The following is a 21,135-nucleotide window of genomic DNA, read 5'->3' as shown; positions in this document are numbered from 1 at the left end:
CATGAGGAGAGAGAGATGGTAAAGAAGGGAATAGAACCCACGAGTCCTGATGCCAAGGTCCCCCTGCTCTAACCAATAGACCCCACTTCCTTCTTCAAGCTGCAACTAGAACCCAGGAGTCCTGACCCCCAGCCTGCTCTCACCCCACAGGCTTCCTCCTGCTTGACAGGGTCATGCCCTTTGGGATGTAGGGGGCAGTTCAGGTCAGGCTCCTGAGGCCCCATGGCTGGAGCCCGGGGGATTGTGTTACCGTGGGGATATCCTGGCCACCTCTTGGGCAGGCACCAGAGATCTCATGGAAACATTGCCCCAGCAGAAACAGGAACTGGCGGGTGAGATCAGCTGGCAGGATGGGGGTGGGGAGAATGTCCAGCTGTGGGGTGCTGGGCTGGGATAGCAGGAGCCTGTGAGTCAGGACTGAGGGGCATCAGCAAAGTTGGAGGACAGGGCTGGAATAGACCCTCCATCAATAAACCCCAACCCCTGGTACCCCCAAGTGTACTCTGACCCCCCCACCAACAGCTCAAATACACCCCATCTCCTGTGCCCCCCCAGCCCTCTCCCCACGGTATTGGGGGTCAGGCCCCAGCAGCAGGGCTCTCCCCAGCGTGAGGTTAGAGGCCGGGTGCCCGGGGCCCCGTCCAGTCGGGGGCAGGTTTCCTGATTGCGATTGTCATTCTGTGGAGTTCCTCAAACCCCCTCCTGCCCCAGTCGGCCCCGGGGTTTTTCCATGGGCAGTTTCATGCCAAGGGGATCAGTTTCCCCCCGGCCGGCCTGGATTCCGGGGGGTGGGAATTGGCGCTGACCCTGCTGCTCCGGAACCAGGCAATTGAACCACAAACCAGCCCGGCCCCAGGGGTTCATGCTTCACTGGAGCGAGAGAGGCCGAGAGCAATGAGAGACGAGCGCCAAACGCTGCAGCTAGGCCCACGGGCCCGATCCTGAGATGGGCCCCCAGTGACTAGAGAGGAGAGAGGACGTGACCAGGGCATTGGGGGCAGCACCCCAGCAGCACAGCGCCCCCTGGTGCCAGGCTGGGGTGTGTATGGGGATGGGGCACAGACAGGGCAGTGGGGGCAGCACCCCCAGCAGCACAGCGCCCCCTGGTGCCAGGCTGGGGTGTGTATGGGAGCAGGGCACAGCCAGGGCAGTGGGAGCAGCACCCCAGCAGCACAGCGCCCCCTGGTGCCAGGCTGGGGTGTGTCTGGGGACGGGGCACAGCCAGGGCATTGGCGCCAGGCTGGGGATGCAGCTGGACATGTGCCCCGGCTCTCCTGGGATATCAGCTGTGTTGCCATAAGGAAGCGTCGGTGACGGCTCCCGAGCTGAACAATGGGCAGGAAAATCAGGAGCAGGAGAAGTGAAAGCGCCGACAAACCAGGGCCCCTCCTCACTCGTGGGCTCCTGCTGTTGTTCTGGGGGAAGTGGTTGCCCTGAGCCGGCTGCACTGCAGGCACTCGGACACCCTGGCGCTGGCTCTGGGTGACGCCACTATTGTGCTGGAGCGTGGGCCGGCTCCTTCCTCTGGTAGCCGTGCTCAGCCCGTGTCTGTGCTGCATGGGTAGCTCCTGCCCAGGAGCTGGGGGGCAGGGAAACAGGGCATCCCACAAACGGGGGAGGAGGACGGGACGGGGGACGCAGTCTTGGAAAATTGGATCTATTTACCTGCCCGGAGCAGGGTCTAATTTTGTCCAGCATCTTCTACGTTTCTGGTGCAAATGACAGACTGGAAATAAGGGGCACGTTTTTCACAGTGTGGGGAACGAAGCCTTGGAACAACTTACCAAGGGCCATGGTGGATTCTCCCTCGCTGGCTATTTTTAGATCAAGGCTGGATGTTTTTCTAGCAGATCTGCTCCAGTTCCCACAGGAATTAAGCCAGGGACATCCTAGGCAAGTTAAGCAGGCGGTCGGATGGGATAGTCACCCTGGTCCTGTCTGGCTTTAGAACGTACGAACGGTGCTAGGTGCTGTACAAACCCCCACCCAGAAATCCAGCCGCCCATCGTCTGTAGATGAAAGGAAGGTGGAGGTTTGTGTCTCCTCGGTGCTGCATGTGGTCGTCACACCTCAGCCCCTCAGAGAATCACCAGCACAGCTTGCAAACCAGGCGATCTTCTAAAATCCGGACCACTGGGCTCTGTTCATTTGCCATCTGCCTCCCAGTCAGTTTCCAGCCCAAAAGGGGTCCTGCACAAAGCATCATGGGGGAGGTGCCGCACTTATCCCACTGGTCAGAACCTTTTCCGGGATGTGGGAGACCCAGGTTCTAATCTCCACTGTGCCAGATGCAGCACAGGGCTCCCAAGCAAGCCCCTTATGGGATATTTAGAGGGGATGTTCTCACCTGCTCAGTAGAAATACTTAAATCCACATTGGAGCAGGGGGACTGGACCTGAGCTAGCAAGTAATTCTCAATTGCAGCCCAGAGTGTCCCAGAATGCACTGGGACAAACTCCAGCAGCCAGGACAAGGCAGGTGGGAAAGGATGTTGTGTGGACAGCAGCCTGCGTGTTGTTAGTGGGTCAGCTGAGAGGGTCACAGCCGGGGCACAATGGCTGGACACAAACGAGTCTCCTGCAGAGCAATGGGCTTAGGCAGCTGCAGTGTATTGTGCTTGCACATCTATAGTTGCACAGTGCCCTTGGAGCTTAGTGTGGTTGCACTGGTAGCATATTGTGTTTGCACACTTGCACTTACCGTGTGGTGTGCTTGCACCACTGTCATTATACTTGTGAGCTTGTCAGGTTGTTGCACAACTGCACTTTCAGCAGAAAGGTGCTTGCATGCTTGCAGTTGCACCATTGCATTTGCAGCATATGGTGCTCGCATGGTTGCACTTGTAGTATAGTGCACTTGCACAGCTGTGCAATTTTCCTTGCAGTGTCGTGTTGTAAAGTGGTAGTTGCACAGTTACACTAGGAGCATTGTGTGCTCGTACGGTTTTAGTCGCACAATTGTCCCATTGCACTTGCAGTATTGTGCTTTTGTACAGTTGTAGGGGAGCTGTTGCACCTGTAGTGTAGCGTTTGTACAACTGCACCATTGTACTTGCTGCATTGTGTGCTTGCCTTGCCGATGTTACCCAGGTGTAGTTGTGGTGTAGCGTACTTCTCTGGTTCTAGTTGCCCTTGCAGCCGATTGTGCCTGCAAGGCTGTAGTTACGTGGTGGTTGCACTAGACCTTGACAGTTGTCCAGTTGTACTTGCAGCAGATTGTGTTTGCACAGCTGTAGCTACAGCAGCTTGCACGGTTGCAGTCACACAATTGCATTTGTGGCATCATGTGTTTATACAGTTGTACTTAACCTAGAAGTACAGCCTGTTCCCTCAAACCCACATACCCCTGCAGTGGCCCAGACCAGTTCCTCTTTCTCATTGCGCCAATGGGTGCTGCGGTGGGGGGAGGCGGGGCACAAGCGGGGCAGGCTGGAAATAGCAGCATTTATAAGGCCGGCACCGGCTGAGGAAGTTGCAAGGTGAGAGAACGAGACAGAGGGAGCAAGTGAGCGAGAGCCTGATACCATCAGCCTGAACCATGTCGGTGCCTCCATGGGACCTTCAACAGCCAGGGCTAATGGGAAATAATCACCAAGGATTGATACTAATCAGATATTATATGTCACCAAGCAAACAGCTCCCCCTAGAGGCCAGGTGGGTCAGGCTCTCTCTGCTCTGGGTGGGAGCTGATCACTAACAGCACCAGGAGATAAAGTGAGACAAACCCCAAAATCAGGAGCTCGTCCCTCAAATCGGGAGATTTTAGTAAAAAGAGATGAGATTGTGGTGTGGGGGTTTGTCTGTTGTTATTTTGAATTCCCCCTGTCCCCCCGACATGAGTGGGGCCAGTTACAGGGTGTGAACTCCCCCTGTCCCCCCTCCCAGGTATGTGTGGGGCCAGTTACAGGGTGTGAACTCCCCCTGTCTCCCCCCATGTGTGTGTGGGGGCAGTTACAGGGTGTGAACTCCACCTGCCCCCCATGATGTGTATATGGGGCAGTAACACTGGTGATTCTGCCCCACTGCAGGAGCTCATTGGCTGCTGATGCTGCAGAGGTTTCCAGCTTTGGCTCAGTCTCCAGCATTGTCATCAATTAATTCTGGGCTGGCCGGGCCCACATCTGCAGCTCCAGGGGATCCTTCTACAGCCCCTTCCCCTGCCAGGGGCGGCAAGGATAGAGGGGATGGGGGTGGAGCAGAGAGCGGACTGACCCATTGTTCACAGGAGGGGAGCGGGGAGTAGCAGAGTGTGAACTGACTCACATGGTTCACAGGAGAGGAGGGGGTAAATAGTGATGAACGGACTGATCCATTGTTCATGGGAGGCAGGGCCGGCTCCAGGCACCAGCCCAGCAAGCAGGTGCTTGGGGCGGCCAATGGGGAAGGGGCGGCACGTCGGGCTCTTCGGTGGCAATTCAGCGGCGGGTCCCTTGGTCCCTCTTGGAGGGAAGGACCGGCCGCCGAAGAAGAAAGCGGCGCGGTGGCGCTGCCGTCGATCACAATGGCGGCTTTTTTAATTTTGTTTTTTGGGGGGGGTTGTTTGTTTTCCGTTGCTTGGGGTGGCCAAACCCCTGGAGCCGGCCCTGATGGGAGGGGAAGGGGGGAATGGAGCTGCCCTGAGTGGCTGGGCTCTTCCTGCTCCCTCCTGCCCAATGAGATTATTATCCACTGCTTCCCCTCCCCCACCCCAAAACTCCTCTTGGCCCTTGAAGAGAGGGAGAGAGCTCAGCCTGCAACCTGCAACAGCCCTGATTGGCTGCCCTTCCCCAGGAGGCGGGGAAGTGGAGAAGGGCAGCCAATCAGAGGATTGCAGGGATGACCGATGAACAGTGGCTCCAGCCCTGGCTGAAGTCGTGTGGCTGGCGAGAGCTGGGGACGCTGCACCGACCGTTAGCGATTCACAGCTGCTGTTTGATCATTGCAGTGCAATCGCTAATGGCGAGCTGCCTTCTCAGCCCTTCCCGCCCAAGGAGCGACACAAAGCCAGGCAGGGCAGGGCTCTTCCCTGCAGCATAGCGGGGGAAACTGAGGCACAGGAGAGCGGGTGATGCTTTCAGAACTAGGCCCTTCATGTTTGGGGTGCACGGCTTGATAACCCCAGCTCAATTTTCAGCAGTGCCGAGCTCCTGCAGCTCAAAGAGAAGGGGAGAGTTCACAGGTCCCCAATCTGTGGGGCTCGCCCTCCTAGGGGGGCATGGAGGAACATATGGGGGGCACAGCAGGAGCCTGGGCCAGCCCCTAAGGGTGGCGGGGAGGAAGTGCCACTCAGCTTCTCTCCTGCCCCGTGGCCAGGGCTCTGCTCTCAGCTCCATGCCCAGAACCGGCTGCCAGCCCCATGCCTGGGGATCCGCTCCCGGCCCTGCACCCGGGATCCGCTCCTGCCCCTGCCCCCAGCTATGGCCCCAGCCTCAGCCTTCTTACCCCTGGCTCGGAGGGGGTGTGTGGACAAGGGTAAGGGGGGCACAAGGTAAAAAATTTAGGGACCACTGGGATAGTTTATATCAACCAGTGCTGAGGTGCAGCTACCTCTGGGGTGGGGCGTAGGGGCTGTTTATGCAGGGGGCCCTATGGAGATGCTGCTGCTTCCAGAGTGGGGGCACCGCAGCTCTTTATAGCAGTTTACCTTCGAAAGGAGACGGATAAGAGGGGGTGCGATAAAAGTCTATGAACTCCTGACTGCTCTAGAAAAGGGGGATCAGGACCTGTTGTCTCTGTCTCATAGCACGAGAACAGGGAGACGGCAGTTCCCTGGGGAGATGGCGTATCCCACAGCACAGCGCCGAGCCCAGTGCCCTCTGTGGACTCACCCACGCCCCTAGCGCCGCACTGGGGCATTGGGCCAGCAGTGACAGTGAGGGGAGCGCTCCCTAGGGACCCCCACCCTGATCCCTGCTGCACTCCGAGGTCTCCCATCCAAGCCCTGACCTGGGCTTTGCCCACTTCCCCGGGCAGCTTGCCCAGGATGCCAGTGCCAGGTGCCCTTCCCATGACACTTCCCCTCATCTCTGGCTGTGCAGCTCGTCCCCCTGCTGCACAGAGGCCCGGAGGCCCTGATGCTCTTGTCTCTTTCCTCCAGGTGCTGCCGCCCACAGGCATCTGGTGTGGTCACGCTGTGGGGAAGTTGTGGCCCAGGCAGTTCAGAGCCCTGCTCGCTCGCAGCCCTCTGACCCCCCCGCCCCCACCTCGCTGCAGGACTCTCCTGCACCCCCAGCCGCCGCGGAGACCTTCACTCGTCCTGTTCTGCTTTGCCTGCTTGGCAGCGGCACAGGCTGGAGTAGCAGGGGGCAGGGAGCCCTCGGGGCAGGGAACTATCTGTGTGGCAGGACCTGGGCACATGGGAGGAGGTGGCGGCTTGGACCCAGAACCCTAAAGTCAGGTCTGGGGGGAGGGAGGGATCTGGGGCCCAGAGCCTGAATTCAGCTCTGGTGGGCGGGTGGGGGGGAAATTCTGGGGCCCGCAGCCCTAAAATCATCTCTGATTGGGGGGACCTGGGGCCACAGCCCTGAATTCGGCTCTACTGTGGGGGAGTCTGGGGTCTGGAGCCCTGAATTCAGCCCTAGTGTGGGGGAGTCTGGGGTGCAAAGCCCCTAATTCAACCCTAGTGGGGGGGGATCTGGGGCCCGGAGCCCTACACTGAGCTCTGGGGCTCCAGTGGCTGTTTGCTGAACTGGCAGTTTGTACCTGCTCCCCAGTGCAGCGCACAGACCCGAGAACCCACATCCTGCTGCTTTCCCCTACCTGGTCGGTACAGGATATCCCAGCTCTCGTACTGAGCAACTACCTGCTTCGCCCTGCACCCTCCGCCTCCTGCGCCCGGGCGCCCGCCTGCCCAGAGCCAGCGCGACCCAGGGAGCTCGGACACCGCTCAGGTCGCAGGCTCAGCTGGCATCGGGAGCCAACCTGCGGCTGCTGGCTGGGGCACTGAGGGGAGGCTGAGGGGAGTTCTGGGGACAGATGCACTGGGGGCTGGGTGGTGAACTTACGAACTGCAGACTGTGCAACTCACTGCCAGAAGGGGGGTGGTCAGGGAGAATCACATTAAACCCTATAAACACAGGGATCGCCTACCTGGTGCTGAGATGCAGCTGTGTTGGGGGTGAGGGGGGCGCAGGGGCTGTTTATTAGGAATCCCTCAGTTGGGAGCTCCGATGCACCCAGCTCTGGGGTGGGGCGTGGGGCTTTTTATACAGGGCTCCCTCACCCGGAGCTGAGATGCAGCTGCCTCTGGGGTGGGGCGCAGGGGCTGCTTAACAGCTACACGGTGCAACATAGTAAGACAGGGAGTGAAGCAGAATCCCTTGTCGATTTGCAGTCCAGGCTGAATGGAACTGGCTGGCAGCACAAAGCCAGGCAGGCGCCCCTGAAAATAGCTGTCAAGAGAAACAACAGGATTGACACAGCACATGTGGATTTGTCCAGGAGGTGAAGGGTTAATGAGGAGACATTCACCCCGCCCTGCTCCCTGCAGCACAGCGCCCCCTAGTGCCATGCTGGGGCATTGGGTCAGCACTGACTGAGAGGCGGGAGCCCCCACCCCCCCGAGTCCCTGACCTGCTCCCCGCTGCACAGCGCCCCCAGCACTGCTGGGGCATCAGGTTTAACATGGACTCAGCAAGACGAGTCCCCCCCGAATCTCCTCCCCAACAGCCTTTCCAGCAGCACCTGCGGCGTCCCATTGACACAAGCTAAAATCTGGCCCATTGACTCCAATGCAGGGACACCCACTAACACCAGCCGGGATCTGTCTCATTGACTCCAGCTGGGATCTGGCCCATTGACTCCAGCGCAGCGACGCTCATTGACACCAGCCGGGATCTGGCCCATTGACTTCAGCTGGGATCTGGCCCATTGACACCAGCGCAGCGACGCTCATTGACACCAGCCGGGATCTGTCCCATTGACTCCAGCCGGGTTCTGGCCCATTGACACCAGCCAGGATCTGGCCTGGCTCATTGAGTCCAATGGAATGATGCCCATTGACACCGGCCGGGGATCTGGCCCATTGACTCCAGCCGGGGATCTGGCCCATTGACTCCAGCGCAGCGACGCCCATTGACATTAGCCGGGATTTGTCCCATTGACTCCAGCCGGGGATCTGGCCCATTGACACCAGTGCAGCGACGCCCATTGACACCGGCTGGGGATCTGGCCCATTGACACCGGCTGGGGATCTGGCCCCAGAACCCTTTTGCAGTGACAGGGGAAGGTGCATGTGCCTGTCAAAGGAGAGACACAAACATCTCCAGAGGGCGGCCTGGCACTGCCACCTTTCCTCAGCCCCCTCCCTCCCCAGCTCCCTCCCCGTCTGCGTCACGCCAGCTTCACCCACACAAGAGCTTTTTCCGCTCTGAGTTTATTTTTTTCTTTTGCTGAGTTGGCGATTTTGCCTGCCTGGGAGGAAACGTGAGAAAGATGCTGGTGGGGGGTGGGGCGCTCAGAAAGCAGCAGAAAGGACCCAGGGGTCCTGACTCCTACCCTGCCCCCGGGCTGGCTGGCACGTGTGAGTGCGGTTCTTAATTTAGGGGGGCGCTGGAAGGTGTTTAGCTCAGTGGGAATTTTCTGGTCTGGCTCTCAGTGAGCTGCTGTGACACCCTGCGGGTATGAGCAAGAGCTCGAGTCTGCCCCCTTCTGGACAGAGTCAGAATGGCACCTATGTGCCATATGCCCTATACGGCCCACAGCGAGTTCCCTGCAGCCTAGAGGGTCAGGGCTGTTGGTATGGAGGGGTCTGACCTTCGCTGCTTCTTTTGTGGCTAACAATGGGGCCCCTGGGCAGCAGCCCCAGTGGGGAAGTGGGGGCCATGGAGGCGCAGCTCATGGAGGTGGGCCAGGGTCCATATGGGGCAGGCTGCAGGCTGACGAGCTGGTGTGGGCTCTGGGATGGGGCTTTCCCCAACTGTTCCCATTCTGTGTCTGGCCAGAGGGCATTCGCCAGCATCCTCCGCTCTGGACCTGACCCCGGCCCCACTCCCTGCTGGGGAATTGGGGGGCTGCCCCCCGAGCGAGCAATGGGATGATTCCTGGGAGGTGGGTGGAGGCCTGCGCCCTGATCTGGGGAACAGGGTCCAGATTGGGGTGGGGGGATCCCTGAGAGCCACAACTGCTGGGGATTCCTCTGCACCACAATGGCTGGAGACCAACGGGGGTCACAGCACTGAGGGAACACGGGGGTGCACAGTGCCTGCACCCTATGGAGGATAACAGCCAACTCAAGCTGCTGGCTGAGGGAGCGACTCCTGTAGCTCAGGGGGTGGAGTGCAGCAGGCATACAGCCCTCAGGGACGCTCTGCTTCTCCCCCACTGCGATGTCATGGCTAGCTGGCTCTGCCCCCCCCACCCCATAAATATTGTGCAATTTGCTGTAGAGATGCAGGGACCATGGGCTGTGGGGGCGGGAATCGTTTTTCCATCCAAGGAGCCAGCTGGTTTTATTGCTGCCAATCTTGGAGCGAAGTTCAGTGCTCGGGCTGTGGGGATGGGAGCAGAGAGCAGGGCCCCCGCTGGTGGAAATTGGTGTCTATGGGGCCAGGGCCCAGCTGGTGGAAATCAGCTGTCTCTCCATCAGGGGCCATGCAGCAGGGCCCCAGCGGGGTTCTGGACAGAGCGCTGTCAGCTGCAGGGGGGTGACACGGAAGCGCTGGCCTGTCACAGGCTGTGGGGCTGCGATGGGCAATGGGCCCAGCTGCTGCTCCCAGCTGGGCTGTCCTCGGGTCAGCTCTTGGCCGGGACATTCAGAACTCTCCGGCGCTGCCGCGGCACCTAGGGACACTTCTGGCTGTTTATAGAGGGATGAGTTCTCAGCTCACTGAGATGCAGCCGTCTCTGGGGTGGGACGCAGGGGCTGTTTATACAGGGATCCCTCGCCTGGCACTGAGATGCAGCCGCCTCTGGGGTGGGGCGCGGGGGCTGTTTCTATGGGAATCTCTCGCCCGGTGCTGAGATGTAGCCACCTCTGGGGCAGGGGGCAGGGGCTACTGAACAGCCATGCAGCAACAACACAGAGCAGTGTGGAAATGAAGAAAACAAATAACAGCTCCAGTCGGAGACCACAAGGGGAGACTGAGACGGGTCCCAACCCAGCTGAGCTCAGGGAGCGCTCCCTCAGCAGCTTGCAGCTGTAGGTCTATTAACCACACAGCAGTCCTGGTCACTGGAGGGCAATAGAATTGATCACACAGAGCCAGAACCCTGCTGTGTCTCTCCAGACAGGGGGCAGATGAGAACTGAGATTAGGGCCCGATTGTGCTGGGTGCTGCGCAGACCCCGGCTGAGATCAGGGCCCCCATGGTGCCAGATTCTGCACATACACACAGTCCCTGCCCAAAGAGCTCCCCATCGAACCAGGGACGATAACCTGCAGTGCAGAGGGACTGACCCAGGTCACTCAGGGAAGTCAGTGGCAGAGGCAAGAACTGACCCCAGAGCTCCTGAGTCCCAGCCCATGGTTTGAATGAGTCCCCCCCCCACCCCAGTTTGGTGCCAAGTTAGCATGGGGATAATCTCTGCCCCCAAGGCAGCCGTGCAGCAGCCAAGCCGAGCAGGGGGCTGAGCCCCACACCCCCACATTGGGGGGGGGCAGGGACCCACTGGATGGAAAGGAGGCTGGGGGGAGGGAGGTCGAGTGGTTAGAGTGGGGCTAGACCCCCCCAAAGGACAGAAGGACGCAGCACAGACAGACCTGCCATCCTCTCCCCATTCATCCTGCCAGGCCAGTTCCCCACCCTGGACCCCAGCTCCTGCCAGCTGCCCCCACGGGTGCCTCAGGGGAGGGGGAGACGGGAGAAGCGGGGGGAGTGTGGCTGCTAACTTGGCCGTACTCAGGCCTGGGGGTGTATCTGATCCATCCCTCCCTTCCTGGCTCACCCTGGCAGGGCCAGTCGTGCTCGCTGGGGTTTGCTGCCATCTCCTGGCCGGCAGAGGAAAGGCGGGATGGAGACCCCAAGGCCTTTCACACAGCCCCCCTCCCCCCCAGCAATCTCTATGCCCCCCCCCCCCCAATTCCCTGGGAGTCTCCCAGTTCCAAGCCAGGGCTGATTCTGGTGCAGGTGAGCTGCTGTCTGCAGGGGGCTGGCGCAGTCTCATCTCCCCCTCCCCGGAGCTGGGGATAGAACCCAGGAGTCCTGACTCCCAACCTCCCCATTGATCCCCAGTCTAATCACTGTTATCAAATTCAGCCTGGCTCGGGGGCGGGAATAGGACACAGGGCCCTGCCACGCTAGGGGGCGCTGGCTCTGATACAGACTCAGGGCAGGGAATGGGGCCTGGGCCTGACTATGAAATGAGTTTGAGGGGGTCTCAGCTCCAGGGTGTGTGGAGGTGGCAGCTGCCCCCATGGTCTGTGCAGAGGGGCACTGGGGCTGCCAGAGCCACAGAGACGGGGCTCCCAGAACATGGGGGTGGGGGGAGCTGAGGGGCTGCCAGGCTGCCAGCTCCCAATGGGCCTCTGGAAACCAGAACCAGGCTGAGGCGATGCCGGGCGCTGACCCCTGAGGGCCACGTTCATTCACATCCACAGTGATGGGGCCACCCTGTGCCCCGAGCCCCCCATCCCCCCACAGCTGTCTGTCTGGGTGGGTGTGATTGAGGTGTGGGCATGCACAGCGCCCCCTGGTGGTGGAAATAGCCTGGCCTCCCCGGTGGTGACCATAAAGGCAGATTCTGTCTTGGGGCTGATGGACCCTGACCCAACCTAGCTGTTCTCTGGCTCAGCAGCGTCCTGGGACCACCACTAGGGGGCTCCCTAGATGCTGGGCTGACACAGAAGGGGCTAATGAACAGAGAATGGGGTGGGGGAGGAATAGCCCTAAACAGCTGATCACGCACCCCTGTGCCCCCTGGCATCACCTCACCGCCTCAAGCATCCCCTCCCCAGCCCCTGGCATCACCCCCCACTCCCTGGCACCTTCCCCAGGCACCATCCCTGCCCCCAGGCTTTCATTGCCCTGCCTGCTGTGCCATTCGACCCCCCGCCCTGCCTGCCACACCTGCCGGAACAAAACCACCCAGCTCTCAGCCCCTTGGTTCCAAGAACTCTTGTTTCCTTTATTGTTTGAATTTCTCGTTTGTAACTCAACAATAGTTGCCATTTTTTGGTATTTTTTTTGTTCTTTTTTTAAATGATCTGCATCGTCATTATTGTTATAATTCTTTTGTCTTTTGTTCTGTTTAATGCACTCGACCCAAAATTGGTTTGGCATATTGAATAGAGGAAGGAAGGAGCAACGGAATTCCAAGTGAGAGACAGGCCCAACACCCAGCAGGCAGGAGGGCAGGAGGTGGCGCTATTCTGCAGGCACCCACTGGGCAGCCCTGGGTAACATGTGGTGGCATTGGGCCAACGAGGGGTGTGATGGGAAAAGGGGGAGCTAAACCCATAGGGCCTGGCAGAGGAAGCACCTGCTAATGAGGACAACAACCTTCTACTAGCTCCCAGCTGGGAGAGCTGCACCCTCAGCTCAAGGATGGGGGGAGGGTTGGGTGCCTGAAGGGCCCCAGGAGGGTCCCCATGGGTGGCTGGCCATATGGTGGGACTAAGGGGTCCCCCCTTCTGCCATCTCCTGGTGAGGGAAGGGCTCAGAGACACCTTGTCCACAGGCAATGGGCAGCAGAGGGGCAGAAGCACCTCCCTCATTACCTGCTGCAATGCGATGGTGCCTGCACCACCGCCCCCTACTGGCTGGGTGCAGAATTTGCACAGGTGGCTTTGGGCTCAGCAGGTCGTGGGTTCTAATCCTCCTTATGGCCCATGGGGCTGTGGACTCTGTGGGCCTGCAGCTGCTCTATCCCAACTTGGCCCATGACCCCAAGGGAAATGGAGTCACCAAGGGAAATGGAGCACATCTTCCTAGCCATTGGCTAACAGCTAGCCAATCACAGAGGAGATCTCTCATGGAAAGGGGGTGGCACAGGCTTCTCATTGGTTCTTATACCTGGAAAAAAATTTAAAAGGCTGATGCCTCATCTCCATCTCATCTTCAATCCTGCTTCTTACCTCTGGAGGGACTTTGCTACAAACTGAAGCTCTGCACAAAGGACTGAATGACCCATCCCAGCGGGGGATGTACTCCAGTGACTTGATTTTGAATCTGCAGTTTATTCCATCACAGCTACAAGCCTGAACCAAGAACTTTGCCATTACTGTATGTAATTGATTCCATGTAACCAATTCTAGCTCTCATCTCTATCTTTTTCCTTTTATGAATAAATCTTTAGATTTTAGATTCTAAAGGATTGGCAACAGCGTGATTTGTGACTAAGACCTGATTTGTATATTGACCTGGGTCTGGGGCTTGATTCTTTGGGTTCGAGAGAACTGTTTTCTTTTATTGGGGTGTTGGTTTTCATAACCATTCATCCCCAGGACGAGTGGCACTGGTGGTGATACTGGGAGACTGGAGTGTCTTAGGAAATTGCTTGTGTGACTTGTGGTTAGCCAGTGGGGTGAAACCAAAGTCCTCTGTCTGGCTGGTTTGGTTTGCTTTAGAGGTGGAAAAACCCCAGCCTTGGGCTGTAACTGCCCCGTTTAAGCAATTGGTCCTGAATTGGCACTCTCAGTTGGGTCCCACCAGAACCGCACCATCACACCAGGATTACGTGCTAATCCAGCTACAGCTCATGGGGCTCAGGCCAATGGGACCCACTGCTGGGGGGCTCGTTTGGGCCATGCCAGGCTCTACCCACCCTCACGATAACCTGCCAACCCTGGAGCCCCCCTGCCCCGAGCACTGTTGGCTCCCACCAGCGCTAGCCGGAGGCAGCCAGCCCCTCGCTCCGCCGGGTATGTCTTTGGTTTTGGGGTGGGGCTAGGCCTGCCGAAGGGCTGCACCTCGGATGCAGAAACATCCAGGCGGCACCAGCCACGGGCTAGACGGGAGGGCATAAGGCTGGTTGGTTTGCCGGGTTGTGAGCAGAGGAATTTCCAACCCCCACAGAACAGGAGTGTAGCAGGGTGGACCCTGCTCCTGCTGTGAGGGGTTTAAAAGTGGCCTGGCAGGGCTTGAGAGTGGCTGCTTTAGGCTGGGCTGATTAGGGAAGTGGCTGCAGCTGAGGCCACGCCCCAAACTGAGCAGCAGGGCTTTATAAGAAGGCCAGGGAAGCCAGAAGCAGACAGTCTCTCTCTGCCTTCAGAGAGGGATGGGCCTGGCTGCTTAGCCTGAGGCTGAATACCTGAGTGAAGCAGGGCTGGGGAAAAGGCTGAGGAGCTGGGAAGCTCCAGCCTAGAAAGCCCCAGGCTGCGGCCTAGCAAAGGGCCATAGGTACTGTGGGTTGCAGAGGGCAGCCCAGGGGTAGGACAAAGCAGCAGGTCCAAACCCTCCTTGCCTGTGATGAATAGGCTGATACTGCAGTCTGCCCCAGGGTGTGGGGCTAGACAATGACTGACAGTAGCCACATACTGAGGCAAGGTGGGGATAGAGAGTGGGGGTTCCCCAAGGAGGGGAGACCCAGTGAGAAAGGGGTTACTGCTAGGGGACAGCACCCCATGTGAAAGGGCACCGGGTCCAGGGAGGGACACAGGGGGCCTGAAGACAGGTGGATCACCAGCCTGCAGAGGGCACTCCGAATGCTGGAACAGAGCTAATTCCCGGAGTCTCCAGCAGGAGGCGCCACGGGGGTGAGTCCGGCCCGTTTACATGTGGTGGAGAATGCGGGCATAGCGGTCCTTCCCCTGATACAAGGGGCCAGAGCAAGGACTTTGGGACTATTGCCTGGACTTTGAGACGGTGAAGAAAATGAAGAACATAGACTACTATTGGAGAGCCTGTGTGGTCCGGCTTGCCGAGCAGCAAGCACGGCTGCTTCAGCTGCTGCGGGGGCGGGCACATGGACCTCAACAGGGGCCAGGCACCTTGGGCTGGAGGCCGGGGCCTAAAGACTGTTTCGCCTGTGGGCGACAGGGACACTTGAGAAGGGAGTGCCCCCTGTGAAGTTAACAGGAGGGCTCCAAACTTGTTGGGCTTGTGGGGAGCAGGGACACCTGAAGAGGGAGTGCCCTCATGGAGCTCCCAAGGCCCGGGCCAGCCCAGAAGAAAGGGCTAGGGCCCAAACAACCAGAACTAGGGCCGTGGCAGGGGGAAGGCGTCAAGGGTGCTTCCACTGCCACACCATGGGCCACATCAAGAGGCATTGCCCCCTGAGGCAGAGAGGGGGAGTGTCCGACACAAAGGCTCGGTCTGGGACTAACCGCCAGGAAGGGGTAGTCCAGACTAAGACCCCTAAAGAGAAGGGGGCTGGGGCAGAGAGGCCCCACCTTACACAGGGAACCCACACAAGGGCCAAGAGGGCCAAGGTGGGAACCCAAACTGATGTGGGAACCCACATAGGACCAGGGAGGACTATGGTGGGGACCCAGACAATTGAAGAAGCCAGCAGACTGCTCCAAACACTGGAGAGCCTGCGGCAAGAGAGGGATTCCCTGCGGGCCCAGCTGAGGAGAAAGCTGGGCCGGTAGAGCACCCCACCTGCCCCCCGGTGGAGGGGTTCTTGAGGTGGGGGGTGTGTAGCAGGGTGGACCCTGCTCCTGCTGTGAGGGGTTTAAAAGTGGCCTGGCAGGGCTTGAGAGCGGCTGCTTTAGGCTGGGCTGATTAGGGAAGTGGCTGCAGCTGAGGCCACGCCCCAAACTGAGCAGCAGGGCTTTATAAGAAGGCCAGGGAAGCCAGAAGCAGACAGTCTCTCTCTGCCTTCAGAGAGGGATGGGCCTGGCTGCTTAGCCTGAGGCTGAATACCTGAGTGAAGCAGGGCTGGGGAAAAGGCTGAGGAGCTGGGGAGCTCCAGCCTAGAAAGCCCCAGGCTGCGGCCTAGCAAAGGGCCAAAGGTACTGGGGGTTGCAGAGGGCAGCCCAGGGGTAGGACAAAGCAGCAGGTCCAAACCCTCCTTGCCTGTGATGAATAGGCTGATACTGCAGTCTGCCCCAGGACGTGGGGCTAGACAATGACTGACAGTAGCCACATACTGAGGCAAGGTGGGGCTAGAGAGTGGGGGTTCCCCAAGGAGGGGAGACCCAGTGAGAAAGGGGTTACTGCTAGGGGGCAGCACCCCATGTGAAAGGGCACCGGGTCCAGGGAGGGACACGGGGGGCCTGAAGACAGGTGGATCACCAGCCTGCAGAGGGCACTCCGAACGCTGGAACAGAGCTAATTCCCGGAGTCACCAGCAGGAGGCGCCGCGGGGGTGAGTCTGGCCCGTTTACAAGGAGATACAGAATTGACCTCTGCCTCCAAACGGATCTGGGCGCTAAGCCCCATGTGAGTAACAGCCCACGCAACCAAATCCAGCCGTGACACGGACGCGAACCCTGGTTGGACAGCTGCTCCCTGGGAGGCGTCGCGAGGCAGCCGTCCCAACCCCCAATCGCCCTGCAAAGATTTCATAGGCGCAAAAGTCACATGGCTCCAATCACTCCCACACTCAGCTTTCAAATAGCCTCCAAATGCAACTCCCAGCAAGAGAACAAACCTGCTGCTTAAACGTCCCCCAGCGTCCTGAAAAACCCACCGCCCAGCAGGGCTGAGCCCGGCTCAGCTAACGAACTCATTGCACTTGTGACGGGAGGGTGAAATGCAGGCTCCTGGCGCAGACTGGGAGGCAGGAATGTCCTACAAGGGCGTGACTGCCCTGACTGTGCAGCGAGGGCTGGAGACCAGACCCCAGCCCAGCTCCCATCAGGGGACTGATGGGCAGTTCCCATTGGGGGGTGGCTGGGAGTGGCTCCCCTCAGTGCAATGGGAACTGGAGCTGTTCCCATGCCAAGGCCAGGACGGACAGGAGAAGCTGTGCTGTGTTATCCCAGAGCTGCAAAAGGGATTGTGCAGCTGACACCCCCATTGCACCCTCTCAGCTCAGGCTCTGCTGAGCCCAGGGCCCGGGCTGGGCATTGGACAAAAGGAGGAGGCTGAGGGGGGAATGAGGGGGCAAGTCATCGGTTGTTGAATAAAACACTCACATATCCTAGAGTAACAGACTTGGATGCTGCATTGACTCTGGTGCAAGACGCGGTGTTCAGGGGGGACCCTGGGGGGGTGTCCGTGGCCTGGCATACAGCTCCAACGGAGCCACTGAAGCAGCCCTCAGTATCTCAGGAGGCTTTGCAGGCCAGTTTCCCTGCATGCCTCAGCTGTCCTATTGGGCACTTGGCTTGGGCGGGGAGCTGCCAGCCATCTTGCCTGTGGGTTTCACTCCGGCGAGGTGGGACGGTGGCTGTGCTGAAACCCCTGAGTTTCACGGGTGCTCAGCTCTCAGCGATGGCCCTGGTGGGTGAGGGCTGGTTGCTCTCCATGGGGCAGGGGAATGACACTAGTGGGTGGTACATCTACCCCCACCAAGGCCTAGAGCTGGAAAAAACTTTTCAGGGCCTATCCAGCCCTTTGCTGGCCTTGTGTCTGGCCAGAGACCACTGGCCAGGGCAACATGGTAAATATCACCCACTTGTCACCTACACCCTGCAGTTCACCCAGGGCGTTTGCTGGACACTGGGAGTGGGAGCTTGAGTTTCCCAAGCTCCTTGGGCCCCATCCCCAGCGGGGTGCCAATAAGCATAGCTACATGGACACCAGCAGAGCAACATCCATTCACACCAGCTAGGGATCCTGCCTCTTATGTCTCCACCCTTCTATCCAACATTTAAATCACTACATCCAAGCCGATGAAGCCCAGGACTGTTCTAACCCCCCCACCCTCCATGATCTCTCACACTCTCGAGTAGTTCCACAGGCTGGGAGAAAAGGAACCAGAGAGTGAAACCCTTCCACACTCCATGAATCTGAGCCACACGCCCACCTGCCCCTTCAACTCGACCCCGTCAAATGCCTTCCAGCTCAGAGGGATGCAAATAAATAACCATAGACTTAAAAACTCCCGACACCCAACAGCCCCGGCCAGAAAAAAAGCAAAATAAACCCCAAACAATGTTCCTAACCTACAGTTACAGCATCTTTGGGTCTTACGGTAATTTTTTTTTACCCACAATTCCACAGTGGCAGTGAGAAAATGACTGAGCCTTGTCAAGATGTATGAGAAAGGACCTTATCCAGCAGGAAAAGGGAATGTTGAGAAAGTCACAGAAATGACGCATTATATGTATATATTACATAAAAATTGTGCCAAAAAGTTATTTTTGTTTTGTTTTGATTGTAAAAATCTGCTCTTAATTTTTGTGATCCCTTCGCCTGACTTCAGCAAACAGGGAGGGGGGTCTCCTTGTTCCCTTCACCTGCCCCCTCAACAGTCAATGGGGCTGGAGTATATATCTATATATAGCTCAGTATATATCTATAGATATATATTTTAATTCCAGGATACAAACAGTTCCCTGGGACTGTGGTTGATTTGTTGTATTTTTTTTAAATCCCTGTTTTATTTTTCAAGGGATTCCTCAATTCCTCTTTTTGTTGTTTGTTTGAAATTTCATATTTACAGCATTTCAATCTGTATCCCAACCCGCCTCCCCCGAATTAACCCTCCACCCCATCCTAAGCCCCACTCCCAGCGTAATGATGTATTCATGTGATATTGGCTCCCATGGTCTCTGCTGGGAAGAAGAGGGCGCGAGAATTCAGAGTTGTGCTTGAAAAGGGAGAATTTTTTGTTTTTTGTTGTTTTGTCCTTTGAAAGAAAGAAAAAAAAAGTGCCATTTGGGTTTCTGTTGTTCTTTTGCTCAAAGATGATCCGGCTGATTTTTGTGTGTGTGTGTGTGTGGGGAGAATGGTTCAATTGTCAAATTGCCCCCCCCAAAATCCTCCCCACCCTCATCTTGACCCAACCAATTTCAGACAGCAGCGCCCACGAGGCACCTGACTTCTGCATGTCTTCAGAGGAGGAAATAAAAGCAGAGCTGGAAAACTCAGAAAGGGCGAGAGCTGCAGGAGCTTCCCACTGAGCCACAGGAAAATGGCATGTGCGTCTTGACAGACTGGCATGAGCAGACCAGGGCCTAGCGACTTTGCCAGGTTTAGAGGCCTGGTTCGAATTTTGCTTGGTTGGGGCCACAGCGACTGCTTCGGGCCTAATAGAGGGTTTTCCCAAGGCTTTTTTCGAGCGACTGGGGAGTGGGAGTGCTGCCAGGGTGGACGTCTTTGGGGCTTGGGAGACTGTCAGTCCCGAAGCAGGTGTGGGATCTTTTGCGGTTCCGTGGCCGGTACCGTTGGGGGAGCACTGCGCACCAAGGCGCTTGGTTCCGCATCTTGGGAGGGACGCAGCGTGGACTCCATGAGGAGTTGCTTGAGGCGGATTTCCCTCTCTTTCCTTGTTTGGGGCTTGAACGCTTTGCAGATCTTACACTTGTCAGCCCAATGGGCCTCCCCCAGACACCTAAGGCAGGAGTTGTGGGGATCGCACACGGGCTTGTTACAAGAACTGCAGGGTTTGAAGCCCTGGGACGGCATGCCCTGGAGCCCCGCAGGGCATTCCTTGAAGGGTAGAACTGCCCCCAACTACTAAACTACACTTAGCACTAAGATAATTATCAACAATTAACTAACAAAGGTAACTAGTAAGATAAGAGAAAGCTGGGGATTAGTGGAGCACTTGATAAGCAAGAGACCAGTGTTCCAACAACCATCACTGGTGGTAAGAAGGAACTGAAGCGGGGTTGGGCTGGCAGGGACTTATATAAATCGCCGTATCGGCGCCACTCCAGGTGCCTCCCCAGCCGGTCCAACAAGTAGCTGTTAGGAAAAAAGTTTCCGACATCCGTGCACGCAGCGCGCACACACACCTAACTGGAATTGATGAGCAACACATCTCAAAGAATCATTACAGCTGGGGGAGCTGGGGGGAGGCAGGTCCAGGCCCCACGCTGTGGGTGTCTCTCCCAGCACCCGCCCACATCTCTCCTGCATTAGCATGGCCAGTGTGTCCACTGAACCCCAATGCACGTGTGTGCGCGCACACACACACACACACATGCACGCACACACACACACACAGAGTCTCCAGTCGGGATTCCTCTGCCAGAACAGCAGGTCGTTATTGAGCTGGGGCGGGGGAGCCTGGTAGGACGAGCTGGAGCAGGATGTGGGACCTTTCCGCCTGAACCTGTGAGCTCCAGCTACGGGGACCCTCTGGGCCAGGGGATGGCAACCTTTCAGAAGTGCTGCGCTGAGTCTTCATTTATTCACTCTGATTTAAGGCTTCGCGTGCCAGTAATTGTAACATTTTTAGAAGGTCTCTTTCGATAAGTCTATAATATATAACTAAACTATTGTTGTATGTAAAGTAAATAAGGTTTTTAAAATGTTTAAGAAGCTTCATTTAAAATTAAATTAAAATGCAGAGCCGCCGCCCCCCCCAACCGGTGGCCAGGACCCAGGCAGTGTGAGTGCCACTGAAAACGAGCTCGCGTGCTGCCTTCGGCACACGTGCCATAGGTTGCCTAACCCTGCTCTGGGCTCATCCTGATGCCCTTGGCAGTCCTAGGCCTTTCCCTGCTGTCAACCCCACCTGCGCCCTGTGCTGCCCCAGAGGGGCTCCCATCCAACCTGCCTAGTGCACTGCCCAGTTCCTGCCAGCCAGGGGCAGCAGAGAGACAGGGACTCATGGCTGGGGGAAGAGGGGAGATGTTCCTGCCTTTGCCATCCCCTACCTGCCCCGAGGCCAGTGCTGGGGATGGCCTCAGTCCCTGATGGCAGCCAGCCAGCGCTGGTTCCGGAGTGTTTGCACCTGCTCTGAAACTTGTCCCACGCCCACTCCCATCTCAACCACCTGGTGCTGCCCTCAGCCCATCTTTGCTGCCCAGCTTCCCGGGGCCTGGGGTGAACCCAGATCCAGAGCTAGGGGTAAATCCAGGCCAATGCTCTGAGAGTCGAGGGAGAGCTGCACTGGGCGATGCAATCAGAGAGTGTGTGTGCATGGGTACATATATGTGCCCCCGTGTATGCATGTTCCTATGTGTGTGCATGGGCATGCATGGGGGTGTGTGATACAGTGGGTGCATCTGTGTTCGCCTGTTGGTGTGTGTGTGCATGTTCCATTCATGCATGTTTACATACGTGTGCAGGGTCTCCTGTGTTCTGCACATGCATGTCTGAGTATGTGTGTGCAGTTGTGTGCATTGCCCTCTTGTGGCCCAGGCCCCGGACGGATAAAGGATCGACAGCTGGTGCAAACCAGCAGAGTTGCTCTTTAGTGCGGGTGCTGGGTGGGT

This window comes from Mauremys mutica, chromosome 20 (genome assembly GCF_020497125.1).
Source record: "Mauremys mutica isolate MM-2020 ecotype Southern chromosome 20, ASM2049712v1, whole genome shotgun sequence".
Classification (NCBI taxonomy): Eukaryota; Metazoa; Chordata; order Testudines; family Geoemydidae; genus Mauremys; species Mauremys mutica.
Note: the sequence above shows the minus strand (reverse complement) of the source record.